Below are 21124 nucleotides of genomic sequence, written 5' to 3'. Positions count from 1 at the left end.
TGCTGATCAGGGAGCCCAACATGGGGCTCCATCCCAGGAGTCTGAGGTCATGACCAGAGCTGAAGCCAGCCACCTAACCAACTGAGCCACCCAGGCACCCCTAAGAATATAACGGTTTTTAAAACGGCCTTGTGAAGGGGTTCCCGGCTGGCTCAGAGGGCAGAGCGTGTGACGCTTAATCTCAGGTTTGTAAGTTTATGCCCCATGTTGGGCATAGAGCCTACTTAAAAAAAAATCTGAGATAAAATGGCCATGTGAAAAATCCTGAATCTGGATTCTTCCTTTCATTGAGACTTCCTGTAAAGTTTAAAAGGTAGGTGTTTTTTAAAAAAAAAAAGTAAAAGAGGTAGGTGTTATTATCCCCATTTTGTAGGTAATATTGAGGCTCAGAGAAAGTGGGTAAGTTGACCACGTTCATGAAATGGATGAATCCCAGGCTCCCCAACCCCTGTACTGTGCCGCCCCTGCAGTCCTAGCTGGTTCTCCCGATGTCACGTATGTGGAAAATCCATTGCAGCTCTGTGGCTAATGAACTTTTACAGAAAATATGCTTTGTCAGGGCCTTCTACACAGACATTTTTCTTTATTTCCAGGAATGGAAGGCAACTCGCTGCTGTTGTGTGAAGAAACCTGGTGAAACTCCAGCAACTTCTACCACTGTCCGGCTGCTGAGTTCTGGGCCTTGAGGTCAAATTCTAGAAAAGAACCACATGGGATGTATAACCTGGCCATGTCTCTTGGGTTCTTGGCTGCTGCCAGCAACATTTTCTGGGTTTGTACTCACATGAGAACCCTCCTTTACTATGGATGTGGAGATGGATGTAAAGGTGGGAAATGTTCTGTTTTTCTTTTTCTTTTTTTTTTTTTTAAGATTTTATTTACTTATTTGACAGAGAGAGATATCACAAGTAGGCGAAGAGGCAGGCAGAGAGAGAGAGAGAGGAGGAAGCAGGCTCCCCGCTGAGCAGAGAGCCCGATGTGGGGCTCAATCCCAGGACCCTGGGATCATGACCTGGGCCGAAGGCAGAGGCTTTAACCCACTGAGCCACACAGGCACCCCTGTTTTTCTTTTGATAGTCAAGCCCTCTCAATTCCTACCCACTCAGTAAAAGGGGGAGTGGCGAGGGACCTTACTGAAAATGTGTCTCATCATCTCTTCTTCCCCAGCACAGCCTCCATTTGTCCCAACTTGCCTGAGAAGCTTTCCTCCCTTTAAAGACGCTTATCCCTGCCTTATACCCCCTTCCTCACCTTGCCCTGCCTTCATTAGAACCTCAGCAGCATATGCTTGCTCCCAAAGGCCTGGAAAATTTTCTAGCCAAAAAGTCTTGCTGTCAGAGTATACCTAGGAACAGATGAGCTCTGCATCAGTTACTCTGTACTAGTTTCTGTAAAGGGTGGATCTTACCCCTGATGGTCCAAATGTGGTTTTGGGGTGTTGTGTGAGTGACCTTCATTCCTCAGAGGCTAATAGGCCTCTGTCCCTAAACCCCTGGTGTTTCTCCTTTCTCTCCAACCCCTTCTCTGTCTTGGTTCTCAGCATGTTTACCCTCCACCATTTCCCTCAAACCTCATTCTGGCTCAATTCCGCACCCCCCCACCTCCATATGGAGTTCCCCTCTTCAGATCTGCCATACAATCCAGTTCTCCCTGCCCTGCCCTGCTCCCAGCATCTTCCTGCCCACTCATCTCTTCCCTTTGGGACCCTGGGGTCATGTTTTCAGTCTCTTCTGTTAGTAGAGCTAATACTTTGTCTGAAGCCATGATTCTTCTCTACCTTTCACAACGGTCTTTTTTTTCCCCTTTAAATATTTTATTTATTTATTTGAGAGAGAGAGCGAGGGAGAGCAGAAGCAAAGAGAGCAGCAGATGGAGAGGGAGAAGCAGACTCCCTGCTGAGCAGGGAGCCCGACTTGGGTTTCCACCATCCCAGGACCCTGGGATCATGACCCAAACAGAAGGCATTTGATCAACTGACTGATCCACCCAGGCACCCCTCACAACTGTCTTTTTTCCCATTTATATGCATTTCTTTTAAAAACAAATGTATAAAAGAAAAAGTATCACTTTAAGCTATTAAGTAAATAGTAAACAGTACAGGTGGTACTTTGATATGAGACATACTATTCATCAACTCCTGATCTTCAAAGACAATGTCTCAGTCAGCTGGGCATTGCCAGTTAGCTGGGAAACGCCAAAAGGTGCTCACTAGAAACTGATTGTAAAATAACTTTTTTATCTTTTAGGTCTAATTGGCTTTAATAAATGATTCCTAAATCAGGCAGCATCCCATCTACCTAGTAGAGGGGATTTGTACAAAATGGAAGAGATTTTTTTCATAGGAGTGAGGTTGGAGCAAGGAAGTTATTAGCAAAAGAAGAGAAAGGATATTCCGTTAGGGGTAGAGTAGCGGGATTCCTGTAATGCAGATTACCCCACCCTCCTTTGAGGGATGGAGAGTGCCACGTGACAGATTGCCTCATTGGTGCTTATCAGGAAATTCCTGACCACATTTCTGGCAAAGGTTGAAACTGCAATTACGTTGTGTTATTAAGCCTGACTTTGGGGTGCCTGGGTGGCTCAGTCGTTAAGCTTCTGCCTTCAGTTCAGGGCATGATCCCAGCCAGCATCTTGGGATCAAGCCCCATATCAGGCTCCCTGCTCAGCGCAGAGCCTAGTTCTCCATCTTCACCTCCCTTGTGCTGTGTTCCCTCTCTCTCTCTATCATAAATAACTTTTTAAAAATCTTTTTTTTTAGGGGCGCCTGGGTGGCTCAGTTGGTTGGACGACTGCCTTCAGCTCAGGTCATGATCCTGGAGTTCCGGAATGGAGTCCCGCATCAGGCTCCCAGCTCCATGGGGAGTCTGCTTCTCCCTCTGACCTTCTCCTCGTTCACGCTCTCTCTCACTGTCTATCAAATAAATAAGTAAAATCTTTTAAAAAATCTTTTTAAAAAAATCTTTTAAAAGATTTTACTTATTTATTTTTTAAAAGATTTTCAAAAATCTTTTTTTTAAAAGATTTTACTTATTTATTTGATAGAGAGCACAAGTAGGCAGAGAGGTGGGGGGGGGGAGCAGGCTCCCTGCTGAGCAGAGAGCTCCATGCGGGGCTTGATTCTAGAACCTTGAGATCATGACCTGAGCCGAAGGCAGAGGCTTAACCCACTGAGCCACCCAGGCGCCCCTTTAAAAATCTTAAAAAAGAAAAAAAGCCTGGGTTTGGTGACTTGGACAAAGTGACACCTTTTGGGGCCCATGGTTTTTCTCTTTGACAGGTCTAAAATCCTATAGTTTGAGAAGGAAGGACACTATATATGAAACCTCCACAGCAGCGCAGGGAATAAGAGAGTAAAACTAAAATGAAATTCAATCAGCAAGAAGCCAAGGGAGGAGATAAAAAGTGGTTCTCAAGCTGAAACCTCCATGGGATGTTAAAGTCTCACTTTGAAGCTGATGGTCTACATCAGTCACAGAGGTGTATGCCTATGGCTGTAGCAAGCAAGGGGAGTACATTAGAGAAAAATCAATTTCTAAAATGAGTAACAAAAAAAATCTTTGCAAGTAGGACTTGCAGGTTTTCCCTCGACTTTGCTCTGGGAGTGTTTCAGTCATTTCTCTCCCTATTGGAACAGAAGAAGACCTTTAGGACAGGAAGTCTTGGGCCTGCGCCTGAAAGAATGAGGTCTTACTACATTCTCTAGAAAAAGCTGCACTACTTGCTGTGACATTAATGAGGAAAAGTTGCCAGAGAGCAATCCAGTTAGCCATAGCCCGACTCCTCTCAGGTCCAGCTCACGAATTCCGGACTATGCGGGTGTAGACCAAGAAGACACCAGGAGGAGAGGCCTACAGTGAACCCAGCCTGAGCGGGCTACAACGGGGGCAGCCAGGCACCTGTCGTAGCGGAGATGGGTAATCATCTGGAGTCTTCGTGACTGATCCAACCTGAAACGAGTGCCTGTTGGGAGTCTCAGGTCCACCCCAGCTCAGAGGAAGGAGCAGGAAAGCCCAGATCCCGCCTCGGGTTCTCACCAAGCCAAGCGACCCGGAGCGCTCCCGGAGGCGCCCAGAGGCCGGCCGGCTGGGGGTGGGGCTCGTGCTGTGACGCCGCCCCCCGCCTCGCCCCGCCCCGCGCGCGTTGCCGGGGTGATCAGGTGACTCGGAGCTCTAGGCGCTCCGGGCAGCGGTGACGTCAGGCTCGCCGCTGCTCCTCTCTCGCTCGGTGGCAGGTGCGGAGCATCTGGTGCGGTCTCATCTGGTCGGGTCAGGTCTCTACCAAACCAGTGCCCTACGGATTCGAGAAGAGGAGAGGTGAGTCGGGGCGGAGGCAGGCCCAGCCTAGCTGGAACCGGGGAGCGGGTAAGGCGCGGACAGGGCCCTTCGGAGGTTTGGCGCGCCCGCGAGCCCCCCAAAGAGCACCCCTAGGGCGGCAGGCACCGGGACGGGACGGACCGACTTAGGATGGGGTGTGCGCAGCCCCAGGGGAGGGGCCGGGAGCCGGCGCAAAGCCCACCCAGGAGCCCCGCGGCTGTTCGTCCGGTTCTGAGTCGCCGCGCCGCTGTTGGAGGCTGGGAGGGTGGAGATCCTGCGCCGGCCGGCCGGCCGGCCACTGGGCTGTGGTCTGAAGGGGCTCCGCATTTCAGCGGGTCTCGCCATGCCCGGATTCGGCGTGCTCCAAGCGGGGACCGCCACACCCCGTCCCGGGGGATTTGTACGGGAGGCTTCTGCAGCTCTTCGCCTTGGGCTGCGATTTCTGAGACGCTGCCGGGGGCCTGGAGGCCGCTCGGGAGCCCCTCTTGTGAGAGCAGAGGTCGGGGTGTTCAGAGAAGGTGTTAGGGAGGCGAAGGAATCCTGATTCTTGAGAGGGGGGTAACTGGGATCTCAGTGGACCTGTTGGTGTAGGTGAAATCTGAGTGGAGTCCTGAGGGTTGAGGACTAATCTCCCCGCAGCGGTTGGGGGATGGAAGAATAGAGAGAGGGAAAGAGGACCTCCGCGGAAGGAGACCGTGAGCCTTGCGCAGGAGGTGAAGGAAAGACGAGACTGTTGGGTGACTGACTAGACCAAGGGCTAGGGCTGTTTTGGGAAAAATAACAAGCAAACAACAACAAAAAACTTCGGAGAATTAGGTTAGGGCTGGTTAGGAAAAACTCTTGAGTGCCCGGTTGAGGGTTTGGGAGCCACTGAATCGTGGGCTGTGTTGGGGTAAGGGGAACACTGGGATGGGGAGACGCTGAGGAGGCTGCTGGGACAGCCTGGGAAAGAGGTGACAACGCCTAGAACTCTGGCCTGTTGGGATTCTGCGACCCCTGCTTATGAAATATAACAAGGACGCCGACAACCAAGTGCCTCCACTCCAGCCAGTGTTAAATTAAAAAAATCCTTGTCAGGAAAAGGAAGCACCCATTTTCTTATTGCTTTTTTTTTTTTTTTTAAGTAACTTCTGTACCAAAGGTGGGGCTCGAACTTAAAACTCCCAGATCAAGAATTGTTCCTCTACTGACTGAACTAGTCTTGGGATCCTCTTTTCTCTTTTGACGGGATTTAATGTCTACCTGTGAGCTTGTCCCCCTCGTTAAGCACGGGATTGTATTGTCCACAGCACTTGGCCTTCAGAGGTTTCAGTGTCTTATAAACACTCATTATCCCCAAAGTGAAACCAAATGCCAAGTGATTGGTAGAAGAGTTAATGGGGGAAAGTTATTAAAGGATAATCCATGCCCAAAACATGAAATGGAACATTGGGGAAACTGAAAGGAGTCTCATGTTTTTCGTTAATCGCAGAACTAAGAGGTGCTCTTTCATACATGCCCCCTTCCTCTTGTGGGCTTCTCAGCTTAAGGCCGTTTAAGTGTTAATTGGCCATTTGCCTTACTTTCCTGAGAAACAATTTTTCTTAAAAATTTAATTAATTAATTTGGCACAGAGAGAGCGTGTGTGAGAGAGCACAAGAAGGGGGAGCACAAGCAGGGGGAGCAGCAGGCACAGGGAGGGGAGAAGCAGGCTCCCCACCCAGCAAGGAGCCCTTGTAGGTCTAAATCCCTGAACCTGGCATGACCTGAGCGTAAGGCAAATGCTTAACTGAAGGTGCCATCCAGGCACCCTCAAGGTTTTTTGTTTTTGTTTTTGTTTTTAAGAGAGAATGCTGGCATGTGAGTGGCGGGGAGGGGCAGAGAGAGAGAGGAAGAGAGAGAAACTCTCAAGCAGGCTCCAGGCAGAGTTCCATGCAGGGACTTGTTCCTGCAGCCCTGAAATCATGACCTGAGGTAAATCAAGAGCCAGCCGGTTAACTGACTGAGCCACCCAGGCTTCCCAAGAAACAAAAAATTTTGATTATTTAAGAGTAACGATTTGCTGATTTATGTTTTTTTCCCAGTTCTGAAATGTGCTGATTCTGTGACCTTAAAAAAAAAAAAAAAAAAAAAAAAAGTCGCTGCTTTCCATTTTATACTGAACCTTAGCAATTTGTTTTCTGGGAGAATGTGAAATGGCTGAACCTTCCCACCAGTTTGTGTTATGTTTGCTGCAGAAAATAGAATTGGCCCTCTAGGGATCCTGTACAGTAGAAGGTAGTTTAGGGAACGGCAGAGAACTTGGGAAGGTGGCGGCAACTTTTGTGCCCCCCAAACCAGCACAGTACTCAAGGGAGGGCAAATCCAGGGGGGTGGCACTTAGGGAAAATGGCCCTCCCTTCAGATCAGTGAGGCCATTCTCTGTGAAATAAGTTTTATGATAGATCACCTGAGCAATGGGCATTTACCATGAAGTACTCGCTGAGGAGTTTTTCCTACAGGTGGTAGGGCTTTTGTGATAATGGTTTTTAAGGATCTTTGCAGGAGTCCTGTAATATTTAGAATCTTTGAAGGTTAGATTTCTCGGCCACATTTAAAAAGGATTGTTAACCATTTTCTAAACTCTTTGGACGTATTTGAACCAGCTGACTAATCATGCTTCCTTTGAAAAGAAACAGCCCACCCCCACCCCCCAAACACTCTAACTATGTGTTGTCAGGGCCATTAAGTAGGCCAAGAGTTTTGGGAAATTTTCTGTTTCATTCATCCATGCCACCCACACAAGTTTTCCCACTGGTAGAGAATATGATGTCAGGAAAAATATTTTCATGTGTTTCCCTAAACCTAAGTATGATACACACCGGGGCTGGCTGTTCTGTGTTGAGGAACGGGAATGCTGTCGCATAAGGGGCTAGGAGCCAAGGTGAGAGGCAAGGCCGGGGTACAGGCCAGAGACTGAGCTAGGAGAATTCTTAGCCTTGCCCTTTGTCACCCAGGGCCCTCCCGGCAGGCTGTCCTTTCTTGGGAGAGAAACATTCCTCGACCTTGAAACGGGATAATAGTTAGAACTCCCTTCGCAGAGGTACCAAGGAGAATTAATGAGAGGCGTGTATGAAATTTGAGTTCTTCCAAAACTGAATCTTTTCAGTTAGCAATAATCATGCTTCAGATAAACCTCATTGGCTATGACACCGCCACAGCTGAATGGTGTATTTTGAGATGAAATGAAATAAAAAAGAGGTGAACATTCGAAATTTTGTTGAAATCCTTATTCAGACTCTAAGGTGTTTTGTTGGCTTTTTCTGTGGTATTTGGTTATCGATAAACCTATAATCAACACCTGGAGGCCTGAGGGTAAATGCAAGTTTATGTTTCATAAGGAAATCAGTTCGATGGTTTCCCCATTCTTTTTTGGTTCTCTTAGAGTGCCTAGAGTAAGCCAGTAACTTAGCCAGGTGTGGAGCTTTCTGGAGCTTTCTACCCAATATCCTGTCAGCTCTAAAGGAGTTAGTTATTCTCATCAGAAATAAAAGTGGTAATAATACTTCATAAATTAATTGAGGAATGAAATAGTCCTCTCTTAAAATTCCCATATCCTGTGTCAATCCGCTGGTCCTGCTACTCAGATACTCATATGCTTAGTGGTGTGCCCAGGAACTGGACAGAACTACAGTCTCCATCTCTTAGACTTCCGGCATTTGTTGGCTAGGCATGGTTTTCACATGAGGAAAATTCTGATGGGAAAGGCTTCTTGTGTTTCTCAGGCAGCATGGAGTTACAAGCCTCCAAGCTCCCAGCACTTGGCCAAGGCTACTAATTGGCTTGGCTATAAAGTGGGAGTCAGCAATTAAACAGCAGTACAGAAGCAAGGGGATTGGGCATGAGTTGAGTCTCCAGCCAAAAAGGGTCACACCACTTTGTGCACTATTTACAAAGGACTCTTCAAAAGGAAATGAACTTGGAATGATTTCTTGTGTGGTTTTTAAGAGACATGGGTAGAATATTAGTATTGATTTAGGCCTCGGAACCTGAGTTAGGAAACTTGATGGGCCCTTACTTCTAAAGCAGGGGAGACAGGTGGTTTGAATACAGTCTCTGTGGACAGCAATTCCGTAGTATGACTTTGCCAAAAACAAGGGATGATTTATATTTTTGTGAAGCCTTTCAGTTAAATGGTTTAAGGCAGTGTTGGTATTCATGGTGGGAGGAGAGTTTGATCTACCTGAATTTACTCATTGAGGAGTAATGCTGTATTCACAATGCCTATCATTAGTTCTCTGATTTATGCTAAAGAATCATTAGTCATCCCCAGAAAGCTGGCCCAGAAAATATATCATTACTGAAAACTATCAGACCACATGGTCTCATTGTTCAAAGAAAGATAGGGATGGGGAACAATTAACAACAAAGTTATTTGGGAAGAAGATGACCTGGGAAGAGGTGCTAGACTTTTGCCACATTAATTTTTATTTTATTTTTATTTATTTATTTTTAAAGATTTTGTTTATTTATTTGACAGAGAGAGATCACAAGTAGGCAGAGAGCGGGGGAGCAGGTTCCCTGCTGAGCAGAGAGCCTGATGCTGAGCTGAAGGCAGAGGCTTTAACCCACTGAGCCACCCAGGCGCCCCTTATTTTATTTTTTTAAAGTAGGCTCCACACCCAGCGTGGAGCTCAATGTGGGGCTTGAACTCAAAACCCTGAGATCAAGACCTGAGCTGAAATCAAGAGTCAGACACTTAACCAACCGAACCACCCAGGCACCCATGACACATTAAATTTTTAATGCTGTCTACAGTGCTTTACCAGTCAGCTTGTATTGGGACTTGGGGCAGGATCATTCAGGGAGCGTATATCAACTCAAAACCCCAAGATTAAGACTAAGCCAACAAGGGGCTCTAGCCGTATATTGCCTATTGTAAATAATGCTGCAATAAGCATAGGGTGCATATATCTTTTTTAATTAGTTGTTTTGTTTCCCTTGGGTAAATACCCAGTGGTGAAATTATTGGATCATATGATAATTCTATTTTTAACTTTTTGAGGAACCTCCATACTGGTTTTCAGAGTGGTGCATCAGTTTGAATTCCCACCAGCAATGCACAAGGTCTCCTTTCCACATCCTCACCAACTCTTGGTATTTCTTGTCTTTGTTTTTTGCTGCTTATTTTTTGTTATTTCGTGTCTTCGACTCTAGCCTTTCTGATGGGTGTAAGGTGCTATGTCATTGTGGGTATGATTTGCATTTTCCTGATAATGAGGAACATTGAGCATCTCTTCAAGTGTCTGTTGGTCATCTGTATGTCTTCTTTGGAAAAATGTCTCTAGGTCCTCTGCTCATTTTTTAATTGGATTTGTTTTTCTGATGTTGAGTTGTATAAGATCATATATGCGTGTGTGAATGTGTCTTTTTAAAAAATTCTTTATGGATTTTGAATATTAACCCCTTATCAAATCAATCATTTGCAAATATCTTTTCCTTTTTAGTAATTTTTATTGATGGTTTCTTTCGCCGGCAAAAGCTTCTTATTTTGCTTTAGTACCAATACTTTAATTTTGCTTTTGTTTGCTTGCCTGAGGAAGCGTATGTAGAAAAATGTTTCTATGACCAGTGTCAAAGAATTCACTACCTATGGTTTTTGTTTTAGGAGTTTCGTGGTTTCAGGTCTCACATTTAAATCTTGAATCCATTTTGAGTATTTTTGTGTATGCTGAGAAAGTGGTCCAGCTTCATTCTTTTGGATGTGGCTGACCAGTTTTCCCAGCGCCATTTGCTGAAGAGACTGTCTTTTCCCCATTGTATATTCTCGCCTCCTTTGTTGTAGATTAATTGGCCATATAAGTGTGGGTTTATTTCTGGGTGGATTGCAGTTTTTTGTTTTTGTTTTTGTTTTAAACTCATCAATGCCCGCCACTACTTTGAGCCCCTTGTCTCCCTCATACATCATAGCTCTTTGTGGATGTTACTGACAGAAATCTGGAATTCCTTAGCATTTGTTTTTTTTGAACCTTGGTTGGGCCTTATTGCCTTTCACTCTAAAAGGCCAGTGAAGATGAAGAAAGGAGGAGAGATCTTGCTGCTTGGGGCTGGTCTGGTCTCTTAGGGTGGCCCACATGGGCACATGGTAGGCAGCAGTGGCTCTGGCTGATGTGACATGATATTCCCTCTGGCCCATTAAGAGGCGCCCCCACAGCGCTGATGGGGTTGCTCCTTTGTTCCGAGGGTCAGGAGAGCGGGCTACTGGTAAAGCAGAGCCCTGGCTGGCCCGGGAGCTGGCAGAAACCTGCAATGCTTACTTAAATTGCCACCACATTAAGCTATGGGGGCCTCTTTCTAAGCCATCGGGATTTCAAATTTCCCACAAAGCCTAATCTAATGCTCTGGGAGGGGGCAGGGGAGCCAGTCTTGCAGGGGCTGTGCTGGTGGGGGACCTGGCCTGGGAAGTGGCCTTGTCAGGCTTGTTGGGAGCGATGGACCTGTCTCTTTATAATGCGTCCTCTTAACTTGGCAGGGGGCAGAGTTGGGTCCTTCTCCTCCTCTCTGTGCTCTAACCTCTTCTTTCATGTCCCCAACTCACTTTCTGTGTTAATAGCCTTCTTCCCTTTTTCTGTCCCTTCTGTTCACTGCTGCTTTCTTTTTCCCTGCTGCCTCTTGCTGGGCCTCATTTTCTCTCCATTGTCACTTTGAGGGCTGGCTGTTTGAAGTTCCGGAGTTATAATGCTGTCCCATATGTCCCAGTGACTAGATGTAATTCAGAGGTCCCCAACCTTTTTTTCTGAGGAGGAGCCAACCTTCACTTCCCCACTGGCTCTCAGATAACACTGTAGCTGGGTTACTGACCAGAGTCCCTGAGCTGAGTGGTTGGATGAGGCTGGAGGTGTCTTTCCCCCAAATATGGGTCCCAGTGGTGTGGGGAGGGCGGTGGTGGTTGGGATTTGCTGGCATTATAGGGAGCTGTCAGATAAGCTGAGGTCCACCATTAGGGAGTCCTTCCAGAAGCTAAAGGCAGAAGTAAGTCCTACATCCAGGTAGGCCTGTGGTCTCTGCAGAGGACCATACGTGACTAATGAAGGCTGGAAAAGAGGTCCTTGCTGAGGTGGTCCTGGAATCCATGAGACTGTTTGTAACAGTTGATCCTGATCTGGAGCTGGGGTTTTCAGGTGGTGACAAGAACAGAATGTTTTCTCAGTAGTCGTTGGATAGTTGTTGGAAGCATGGCTTTCTACTTATGATGAAATGGATTATTTTCTCCCCAAAGCCATGTGGTAGACTTTACCCGAAGCTGATCGGCAGGGGTTTTAACTTCCATTGTTAAATATATGTGGAAAGTGTGTGTGTGTGTGTGTGTGTGTGTGTGTGTGTGTGTGTGTAAAATACAGTTAAATGAATAATTATATTCATTAATATAACTGTAATGTATTCAGGTTTAGAAATAGAACTTTATTTTTAAACTCAAATGGGGCAGTAGAATGTGTTTTGTTGCAATTTGCTTTTTTCAGGATGTTGACACCTGTCCATATCAGCACACGTAATTCTACCTCATTCTTACGGGCCAAATTATAATGCCATGGCTTGTAAGTTCCATGGTTTGTTTAACCATTCCCATGGGGGAATGGTTAAACCATTTTTCGTTGGGGGGGATTTTATACATTTTGTGTGTGTGTGTTTGTGTGTGCCTGTGTGTGTGATGTGTTATATAGCTGTGATAAGTGCTGTAATATCTGTAAAGAGGGTTTAAAATTGTGTGTATAAAAAAATTTTTTTTGCATTCCAGAGCTAGTGTTTATCTGTAAGATAAAATCCTAAAGATGGAATTGCTGGTTCAAAGAATAAGGTGTTTTTATTTATTTAATGTTTCACTTAAAAACATGCTTTTCTTGAAGAGTATGTATGAAAACAGGATGGTCCCTAAGTAAAAAGAAAAGCTGTTTCGGGGTGCCTGAGTGGCTCAGTCGGTTAAGTGTCTGCCTTCGGCTCAGGTCATGATCCCAGGGTCCTTGGATTGAGCCCCACATCGGGCTCCCTGCTTAGCTGGGGGTCTGCTTTTCCTTCTGGCCCTCCCTCTGCTCATGTGTGCTCTCTCTCTCTCTCTCTCTCTCTCTCTCATTCTTTCAATAAATAAATATTTTAAAAAAAGGGGGGGGGATGCTTCCTCCAAACATTAGGGAGGAATGCAATACCAATGCCTGGGCAGCTCAGGTAGGCTATTTCAGTTGTTGAGAGACCTTTTGATGTAGCAATTATTTTTTTAAGGACCATTTAATAAATGTTATAGATGTTAGATTTTATACAACTTTGGATCCAGCAAGAGGTTCTTTATAGACAGCTATACAAACAGTTTCGGTGGGTATGTTACCCTCTCTTGAAGAGAACTTTTTGGGATTCCCTCAAAGTCTCCAAGACTAGAAGAACACTAAAATCTGCACACTGAGTTTAATGTTGGAAGGAGGCAAGATTGATTGGCTATAGTCATCTTTTCTTTTTTTTTTTAAGATTTTATTTTTCTGAGACTGAGACCGAGAGGGGAGGAGCAACAGTAAAGGGAGAGAGAATCTCAAGCTGACTGCACACTGAGCACAGAGCCCTACTTGGGGCTCAGTCTCGTGACCCTGAGATCATGACCTGTGGTGAAACCAAGAGTTGGCCACTTAACTGACTGAGCCACCCAGGTGCCCCAACTATAATCATATTTTCAAATAGTGTTGAAGTACTGTGGATAATTAATGTGGGATGACTTTTCAGACTTTACTACTCCTAATGTATCAGGACAGGTTGAGTGGGCTTACATCTTTGTGTTAGCTTAATGTTTGGGATGGTGGCCTGAAGCAATTACCTGAATGGCATTAGCAAAGCATATTAATAAATAGTTGGTAGGATTTTAGGTTCCTTTGCAGTTTGTGTGTCAGGAATGAAGGTCTTCATTACTCAGGGACAGGGCCTCCAGAGACAGATGATACGCTATTTTTTTTTTTCCTTTCACGTGCATTTTGATGCCCTTGTTCAGTGGAAGGTGCCATTTTTGGGCTCTGTGTCATTTTGTCCTCCACAAAGAGGCCACAAGCCAGAATACTGATACCAAAGACATGCTCTAATATTCACTCATCGACTTTGTGAGAACAGCACAGTACCGAGTAGAACTCTGTCAAGCAGATGGTCCTGAATGAGATAGGGGATGACTGGTAATATTTGGGAGGTCAACACCAGAATCAGTATTTCAACAATGCGGAAGTAACATTGCAAGTTATGTCCTTAGAGCTTGCCCCCCAACGAAAAGCAGCTTAGGAAATGGTAACACAGCAAAATGTGTTAGAAATGGTGAGCAAGCTACAAAAATCAAAGATCTTGCCCATGTTGTGATAATTGTTAACTCTCAGAGGTTTCCTGCCGTTGCTCTGTGGTTGGGCACGTCACTACTGTATTTAAAAGGCAAATCCCTCCAGTTACTATTCCCCAAGTCTCCTGTGTCAGGTAGGCCAGGTCAGGAGTAGGTTCCTCCGAGGTGTGGGCCCATGGTTCTCGAATGCTCATTCTTGTGACTGGGGCTTTGGAGCTCAGAGTTGAGGCCGCTACTTCTCCTCCCTGCTCGTTGCGCATGAGTGTGGCACAACTTCCTGGACTAGGGGGGCCGTTCAGTCAGGCTTCTTGTGCCTATTCTGGTAGAATTGCAGAACTCATTCAGGTGACCCCCCAAAGTGAATTTTGTATAGTCTGAAGAGCCAAGCTATACTCACTATACCCTAGAAATTTGGAGAACTTCCAGCATTTTCCATCTGATGCAATAACAGACAAGTGGAAATGACCATTTTATTTTTATGATTAGCAGTACTGAAGGGCAAGAGCAAGCCAGCTAGGGTTTGTTCTCTCATATCCATGGGACCAGGTTCTCTTGTCCTTCATATCAATGAATGTTGTTTATTATGGAATAAACAAATGATGAGGTTTGCCAATAGCATCAGAAGGGAAATGTAAGTAAGGTTACATGAATCCTTTTACAAGAGGTACAAGTATAGAAAAGGAAGCTGCAAGGGCACCTGGGTGGCTCCATTGGTTAAACGTCTCCCTTTGGCTCTGGTCGTGATCCCAGGGTCCTGGGATGAAGTCCTGAGTTGGACTCCTGGCTCAGCCTGCTTCTCTCTCTGTCTGCCACTCCCCCCTACTCATGATCTCTCTCTCTCTGACAAATGAATAAATAAAATCTTTAAACACGCACGCACACAAAAGGAAGCTGCAGTGATCCTGAGAAGTCTATTCTTAGCAGGGACTTTTGCGAACTGACCCTTGGCCCGGTCTCATTCTGTCTGCTTAGGCCATTTTGAACCCTTTCAACTCCGGTGTGCTCAGGTTTTTCTCACAGATTTTTGTATCTGACCAGAGGGTGAAGGATGAGTAGTTGGATTTCTGTTTTTGCTGGACTCTCAGTGTGATAGTCACTTCTTCCCAGAAGCTCTGTTTGACTTTCCTGATCTGTTGTCTCTACCTCGAGGTCAGCTGTACTGAGTGCTTCCTCTCTCTCAGCTTGGTTTCATAATTGCTGGTGTTAATGTCTGCCTCCCTCACGAGTCCCAGTAGAAGCTGTTTCTTGCTTACCTTTATCTCCATAGTGCCTTGAACCACTGGTGCTGGCTCCTAGTGGGTGCTTCTGGAAATATTTGTGGAGTGAACAGAAGACTGTGTGAACGGAATAAACCAACACGTCAGTGCTAAAATTCAATGAAAACTGTAAACCTAAGAGGACAGAGCAACACAAAACCAGTAATTCTAAAGCTTTTTTTAGCCCAGCAAACCATACCCAAAATTATGGGTATGAGAATCAAGGAAAAGTGAGGGACCTACAATATAAATCTTTTCACAAAGATACTGTTAAAAGGCCAGCTAATGAGGGAGTTTAAAAAAAAAAAAAAAAGACACAGAGGGAGGTTTTTAGAGTAATATCTGCTCTCATGCTTTTAAACTTTAAAGATAATTTTATAAATTCCGAAGGAATATACATAAGAATGGAAGGATAAGCATAACTTCTGGCTTTGACGACAAGAACGGTTTCAAGGTGGGGGAAGTCTCCATGCATTCATGAGAATTTTCTTTTCTTTTCTTTTCTTTTTTTTAACCCCGTGTCTGGTACTCAGTCAAGTGACATCTTAGTTTGAAGCAGAAAAAAACAAAAAACAAAACCACTGAAAGAACTTAAGTAGCCAAATATCTTGTGAGAAAAGAATCATAATTGCAGAAATTATTGTAAAAAGCAGTAAAGAGCAGATAGAAAATAGGTTACCAACAAGAGTTAGATAAGCAGTGGGAAGGGATATCAGGGTGCTGCATAGGTAGATAGGATGTCTACAGAGGCATGCTAGTGGCTAAGAAAAAAGTGAGTAGCATGAAAGTATCCAAAAGCACTAAGAGAACCACATTTTTTTTTTTTTGACTGTATAGGTTCCCTTCTTGAAATTTTAGGAAATACAGAAGAATATAAGTAAATAACAATTGCCCATAATTGCAGCACCCAGGAAAAACCACTATAAATGTTGTTTTTTCCTCCTAGCCACATTCTGTCTGTCTGCTGTTGCTGTGCAGCTTAAAGTGTGAAAATCTTAATGTACAACTCAATGAGTTTGTAGTATTCATGTAAACATGACTCAGCTCAAGATGTAGAACATTTCCATCATCCCAGAAGGCTCCCTTTGTGCCTCTTCCAGTCAATATCTGTAGATTCCTTTTGGCTGTTCTCAAGCCTCATATAAATGGAATCGTACAGTGTGAAGTCTGTTGAATCTGGCTCCTTCTACTCATCATCGTCTGTGAGATTCATCCCGCTGTGTGCTTGTAGTAATTGTTCTTTTTTAATTTACTGGTGGACAGTTTTCTCTTGTGTAGCCCATAAGCTGTGTGTTTTGCTATGGACAAACATTTGGACGGTTTCCATTTTGGGGCTATTATAAATAAAATGGCTTTGAATGTTCTTATGCACTCGTTTCACTTCGCTGTACATCTGAGAGCAGAGTTGCTGGGTCATAAGGTAAATAGTGCCAAATTCATGAATATATTATATACTTGTGAAAGCTTGATTGTTGTAGTGTTTATATATAGGCCCATGCTGTAGTATGAATTATTTTTTGTTTTTAAGGTTGGTGATCAGGGTTCATTTTTTTCCCCTTTGCAAGAATATCCAGCACTGTTTTTTTTAGAAAGACTAATTTTTCCTTCCTTCCTTCCTTCCTTCCTTCCTTCCTTCCTTCCTTCCTTCTTTCTTTCAAGATTTATCCATTCATTTGACACAGAGAGACAACCAGAGAGGGAACACAAGCAGGGAGAGTGGGAGAGGGAGAAACAGGCTTCCCACTGAGCAGGGAGCCCAATGCGGGACCTGAGCCGAAGGCAGACGCCCAACCAATGCGCCACCCAGGCACCCCTGATTTTTACTTTATGAATTGTAGTGGTGCCTTCCTATACAATTAGGTGACTACTATATGAGTCTTTTGTAGGCCTTTTCATTCTGTACGTTAATCTAATTACGAATATTTAAAGAAAATGGGATTGAGGCTCCTGGGTGGCTCAGTAGGTTGAGCGTCTTAGGTCATGATCTTAGGGTTCTGAGATTGAAACCCTTGCTTTCTGTCCCTCCACCCTCCCCACCACTTGTGCTTCTCTCTCAAATAAATAAGTAAATAAAATCTTTGGGGAAAAAAAGAAGAAAATGGGACCATGCTGAATATATAGCTTTAGAAAAATTTTTTTCAGTAAGGTCCATGCCCAGCGTGGAGCCTATGGAGGAGCTTGAACACATGACTGCAAGATTGAGGCCTGATCAGGAGTTGGACAGTTAACAAATTGAGCCACCCAGGTGGCCCCCTAAAAAAAATTTTTTATACTTAATACCACATCATCCTTCAAAAACAGTTAAAAATTCAAAAGAACTCCTATATAGCTGTACCATAATTTATTTTTCTTTTGGATATTTAATTTTTTTCTTCCCATTCTGTTTTGCTGTTTTATGTTGCAGACTTTACTCAAATGTCTGATCATTTCTGTCCATTCACTTATGTATTAGGCAATAAAAAGTCAGTTAGAAGTTCTGTGTGCACGGGCTTTGCTGTGGAGCGACTGGGTGAGTCATTTCTAGGCATCTCCTCCAATACTGATAACAGGAATACTTCTTCCATGGGGACTTTTTAGTTTTTCCAGAGGAAAATTCTTCATTGTTCTCCCTTCAGGATAAATGCCAGGCTGCCAGGTATCTTGTCATTTGTAATTTAAAAAACAATGACAACTTTGAAAAATATTGGTCTTTCTTGTGTCTCTGCTTTTTATTTTGAGGTCCTTTCTAGTGGTCTATGTCGGAGGAGCACTTTCTGAAAGCATAGTTCCTGCTCTTCTCATTGTATGAGGAATGGCCCCTGGTGCTGGGACTTTGAGCCCGTCCTGATGGGCATCATCGATTAGCATTGTTCGTTGCTGTCTGTTACGGGATCTTGGCTGCTGCTTAATTTGAGCTTTCCCATTTGGAGCTCTGATTTGTCTTTAATAGTACAATTTCCAGTTTACATTTGACTCTCGGTGGTGTAACACACTCTGGTAGAGCAGGGCTTGCATTTCACCTGAGCAGATTTATAAGGGAAAATGTTCATGGTACAGAGTTAAGTATCATACCTTGAATTTAACGCTCATTTGTGTTTTGATGACATTAAATGGTTTGTACTAGGTAATCTTTTTTACTTGGGTTGGCTTTTGTACACACTTGGGATTCCTGATTGATTCCCACTAGGTGAAGTTGTGCTTTGCAAATGTCAGCTCCGTGTTCTTTGATCTCAGCACAGATGCTGTTTCTGTGACTTTCCCTCTTCTCCTACTGAGATTTTTTTTTTTTTCTATTTAGAGGGAAATGAGGATAGGTCCAAATTTTTATCCCTTTAAGATGACGGGGTGTCTTGGGAACATAGGGACACAGTAGGGCAGGAGGTGTGGCAGCTGGAGCCCTGGCTGGTTTATGTTCTTTATAAGTGCCTCTGTGAGTAGCACCTGGGATTTTTTTTCTCCCTAAACATGAAGTGGTTCCTCAGGAAGAGGGAGAGAGGTGCATACCAAAATTGAGGGGGAAACATATTGAGGGAGAAGGAGAGAGGGAAGAGTTTTGAGGGTTTCAGAGAGAGAACAGCACAGGATAATGGGGAATAGCTGCAAGTAAATGGAACCAGAAAAGTAATGAAATATTGTGGTCTGTTGTTGTAACAGTTGTATGTACTCTGTTATTTTTTCTTCTCATGGGTTGCTGTTCTTAAGGACAATGTCTACAGAGTTTGGTCCAGACTTTGCTAGAGTGAGAATGATCATGACTACAGGGTCTTTTTGGAGTAATCAAGACAAAATACAGTTTTGATGGGATTAGTTCAGTTCAGAGGAGCCCCCCCCCCAATATACAAAATTACTTGAAAGCATACTTAGGATGGTTGTGTTCTACTTTTGTGACCTAAAAAGTGAATAATGAAATGGCCATTTGGGGGACTGGGAGGGTCAATTAGATTGATTTCTTCCTTCTTTTAATTTTTTAAAGATTTTATTTATTTATTTGACAGAGATCACAAGTCGGCAGAGAGGCAGGCAGAGAGAGAGGGGGAAGCAGGCTTCCTGCTGAGCGGAGAGCCCAACGCAGGGCTTGATCCCAGGACCCTGGGATCGTGACCTGAGCCAAAGGCAAAGGCTTTAACCCACTGAGCCACCCAAGAACCCCTTGATTTCTGTTTAAGACCAGGTTCACTAGGTTTTCCACAGCCTTCTTGGTAGAAGAGAGGAAATGCAGAAGTGGTTTGGGGTTATGTACATGTCCGCAGAACCATGTGATATTGCAGTGTTAGTCACCATGAGCCTTCGTATTAGTATAAGGGGAAAGGCTGTTCTCAGGTCAGAGTGTGATGCCCTGTTGGCCGAGAGGAGAGAAGGGAAAGAACTTGACTTTTTTCTGAGTGTCTGTTAGGCCCCTGGAAAAGTAAGTCTCTAACATGAGGAACAGAATGCAGATGTGGTCAAAATAGAGACCTTCAAGCCATTCTGAATCTATATTTTAGTTTCAATTTATAATCACCTCCTTCAAGTGACCCTCTCACCTCCTCCTGGGTTTAAGTCCCTATTCCTGCCCAGCTGTCTATTTACCACCTTTTCTAAAACTCACTATCCTTATATTTGCCCTTTTTTAACCAGGTGCCAAGGGATGCACTTGAGCCCTATTTATCTCTGTACCCCCATTACCTAGCACAGCGCCAGGCATGGTCAGCACTGTGTAACTGTGTGCTTGCTGGAATGTCACTCAGAGGGGCACATTAGCTTACTTACCACTGGTTCCTAGAATGGAAATTCTGTAGAGGTAATTGAGCTTAGGCTTAGGTTTCTGCCTGATTTATGAACCATTACAAAGTCACCTGGAATACTTTCCTTTTCGGCTCTGTTTTTCTGGAGTACCTCTTCATCTTCGGGCTGGCTTCCTCAGGGCTGCACCCGGGCTGTCACCAGTGCTCCAGGCTGCGTCCTCACTGGACTGTGTTTGTACTCGAGTTAAGGGGAAGGGAAGGTCAGGAGTGTGTTAGCTTTTAATTATCGGACTACATCAGAACCAGTCCTATTGTCCAAGGAATGCCATTTGGGATTGATTTAGTCCTGGATGCCTTCTTAATTTAGTCTTGATGCGAAGGGGGAAAGAGTGGCCTGGGTTGGCTTAGGTTACCCTGGGCTCATCCCGGAGCTGTTTCGGAAGGAAGAATGAATGGATACCTGACCGCTATTTTGAAGGGGATATGGTTGTTGTGTGGGCAGACTGCGAAGTCCACTATACTTTAATCTGGTTTTTCTAGGCTTTATTTTATGGTTATTTTTGTCTTCATATACAGACATAGTCACTTACAAATTTATTGATTACTGTTATAAAGAAGAATTAACAGTGAAATTATTAAATTTTGACTATGAGAGTTTTGCTTCTATTAACTTAGGGTTTGGTTGGGGATAGAAAATCCTCAAATAGATAAAGAGTTAAATATTAGTACTCCAAATGGGTAACAGTACAATGTAGCAAGAGTACTGATGCCACATTCATCCAGAGTATGGACTTTGCATTTCCCAGTAATGCTCTTAGTCAAGTCATTGCCATGTCAGGCACTGCGGGGGTTGCAGAGATGATGGAGAGGAGACGCTGGCTCCACGCCTTCAAGGCCAGTCAAGAATGGTTAACAAGTCTTTGGGGGCTGGGAAGCAATGGCTTCCCTCACAGAAGCAGACCACCAAGAACAGGCGCCATTAAACACAAATGTGAGGGTTCCTGGTGAGCTCTCTAGAGTCCTGAGACCTTGGATGATCTGAGTGCCCTCTGTCCAGCGAGAACTAAGGACACAGCTCAGCTGCTTAGAGCCGTGGGTCTTTGTTGGTCACGGCAGTAGTGTTGTTTGTTAGAAGATCCCAGCGTGGCCCAGCGCTGTTTTTTTTTTTGGAGAATTTCTCATGCTGGGTTAGCCCCCACTGATCTGACTCGTAATTAGTGCTGTTACACTTGGTGTCTTCTTCCTAGAGCTATGCAGTCACATTTCTGGACATTTCAGAGAATTAACAAAGAGATGCTGTTCTTGTACTGGGCAGTACTCTAAGCTCCAGTATCGTGGCGATGACCCACAGGTGATTGGTCCCTGCTCTCAAGGCCTGCAGTCTACTGAGGAAGGCAGGCAGAAGGCCACTAAATAGATACAGAAGATACTTGTCTGTCAATTGTGGAAATGGTGAGAAAGAAACAATGGGCAGGACTGAAGGTTTGTGAGAGGTTTGTAACCTTTAAGGTGTTTTATAAATGGTCTCTTGAGTTGAAA

General features: G+C 44.5%; 1 long non-coding RNA gene across 1 annotated transcript; it reads left to right on the top strand.

Moving 5' to 3' along the window:
- The first annotated feature begins 812 nt into the window (after positions 1-812).
- On the top strand, positions 813-21078 carry LOC116586482. The gene is made up of 3 exons (XR_004284042.1): positions 813-827; positions 3788-4313; positions 20937-21078. It is a non-coding gene; the product is annotated as an uncharacterized LOC116586482 (long non-coding RNA).
- Positions 21079-21124: the final 46 nt, after the last annotated feature.

The sequence above is a fragment of the Mustela erminea genome, chromosome 3 (assembly GCF_009829155.1).
Source record: "Mustela erminea isolate mMusErm1 chromosome 3, mMusErm1.Pri, whole genome shotgun sequence".
NCBI lineage: Eukaryota > Metazoa > Chordata > Mammalia > Carnivora > Mustelidae > Mustela > Mustela erminea.
Note: the sequence above shows the minus strand (reverse complement) of the source record. Positions and strands in the feature narration are given on the sequence as shown.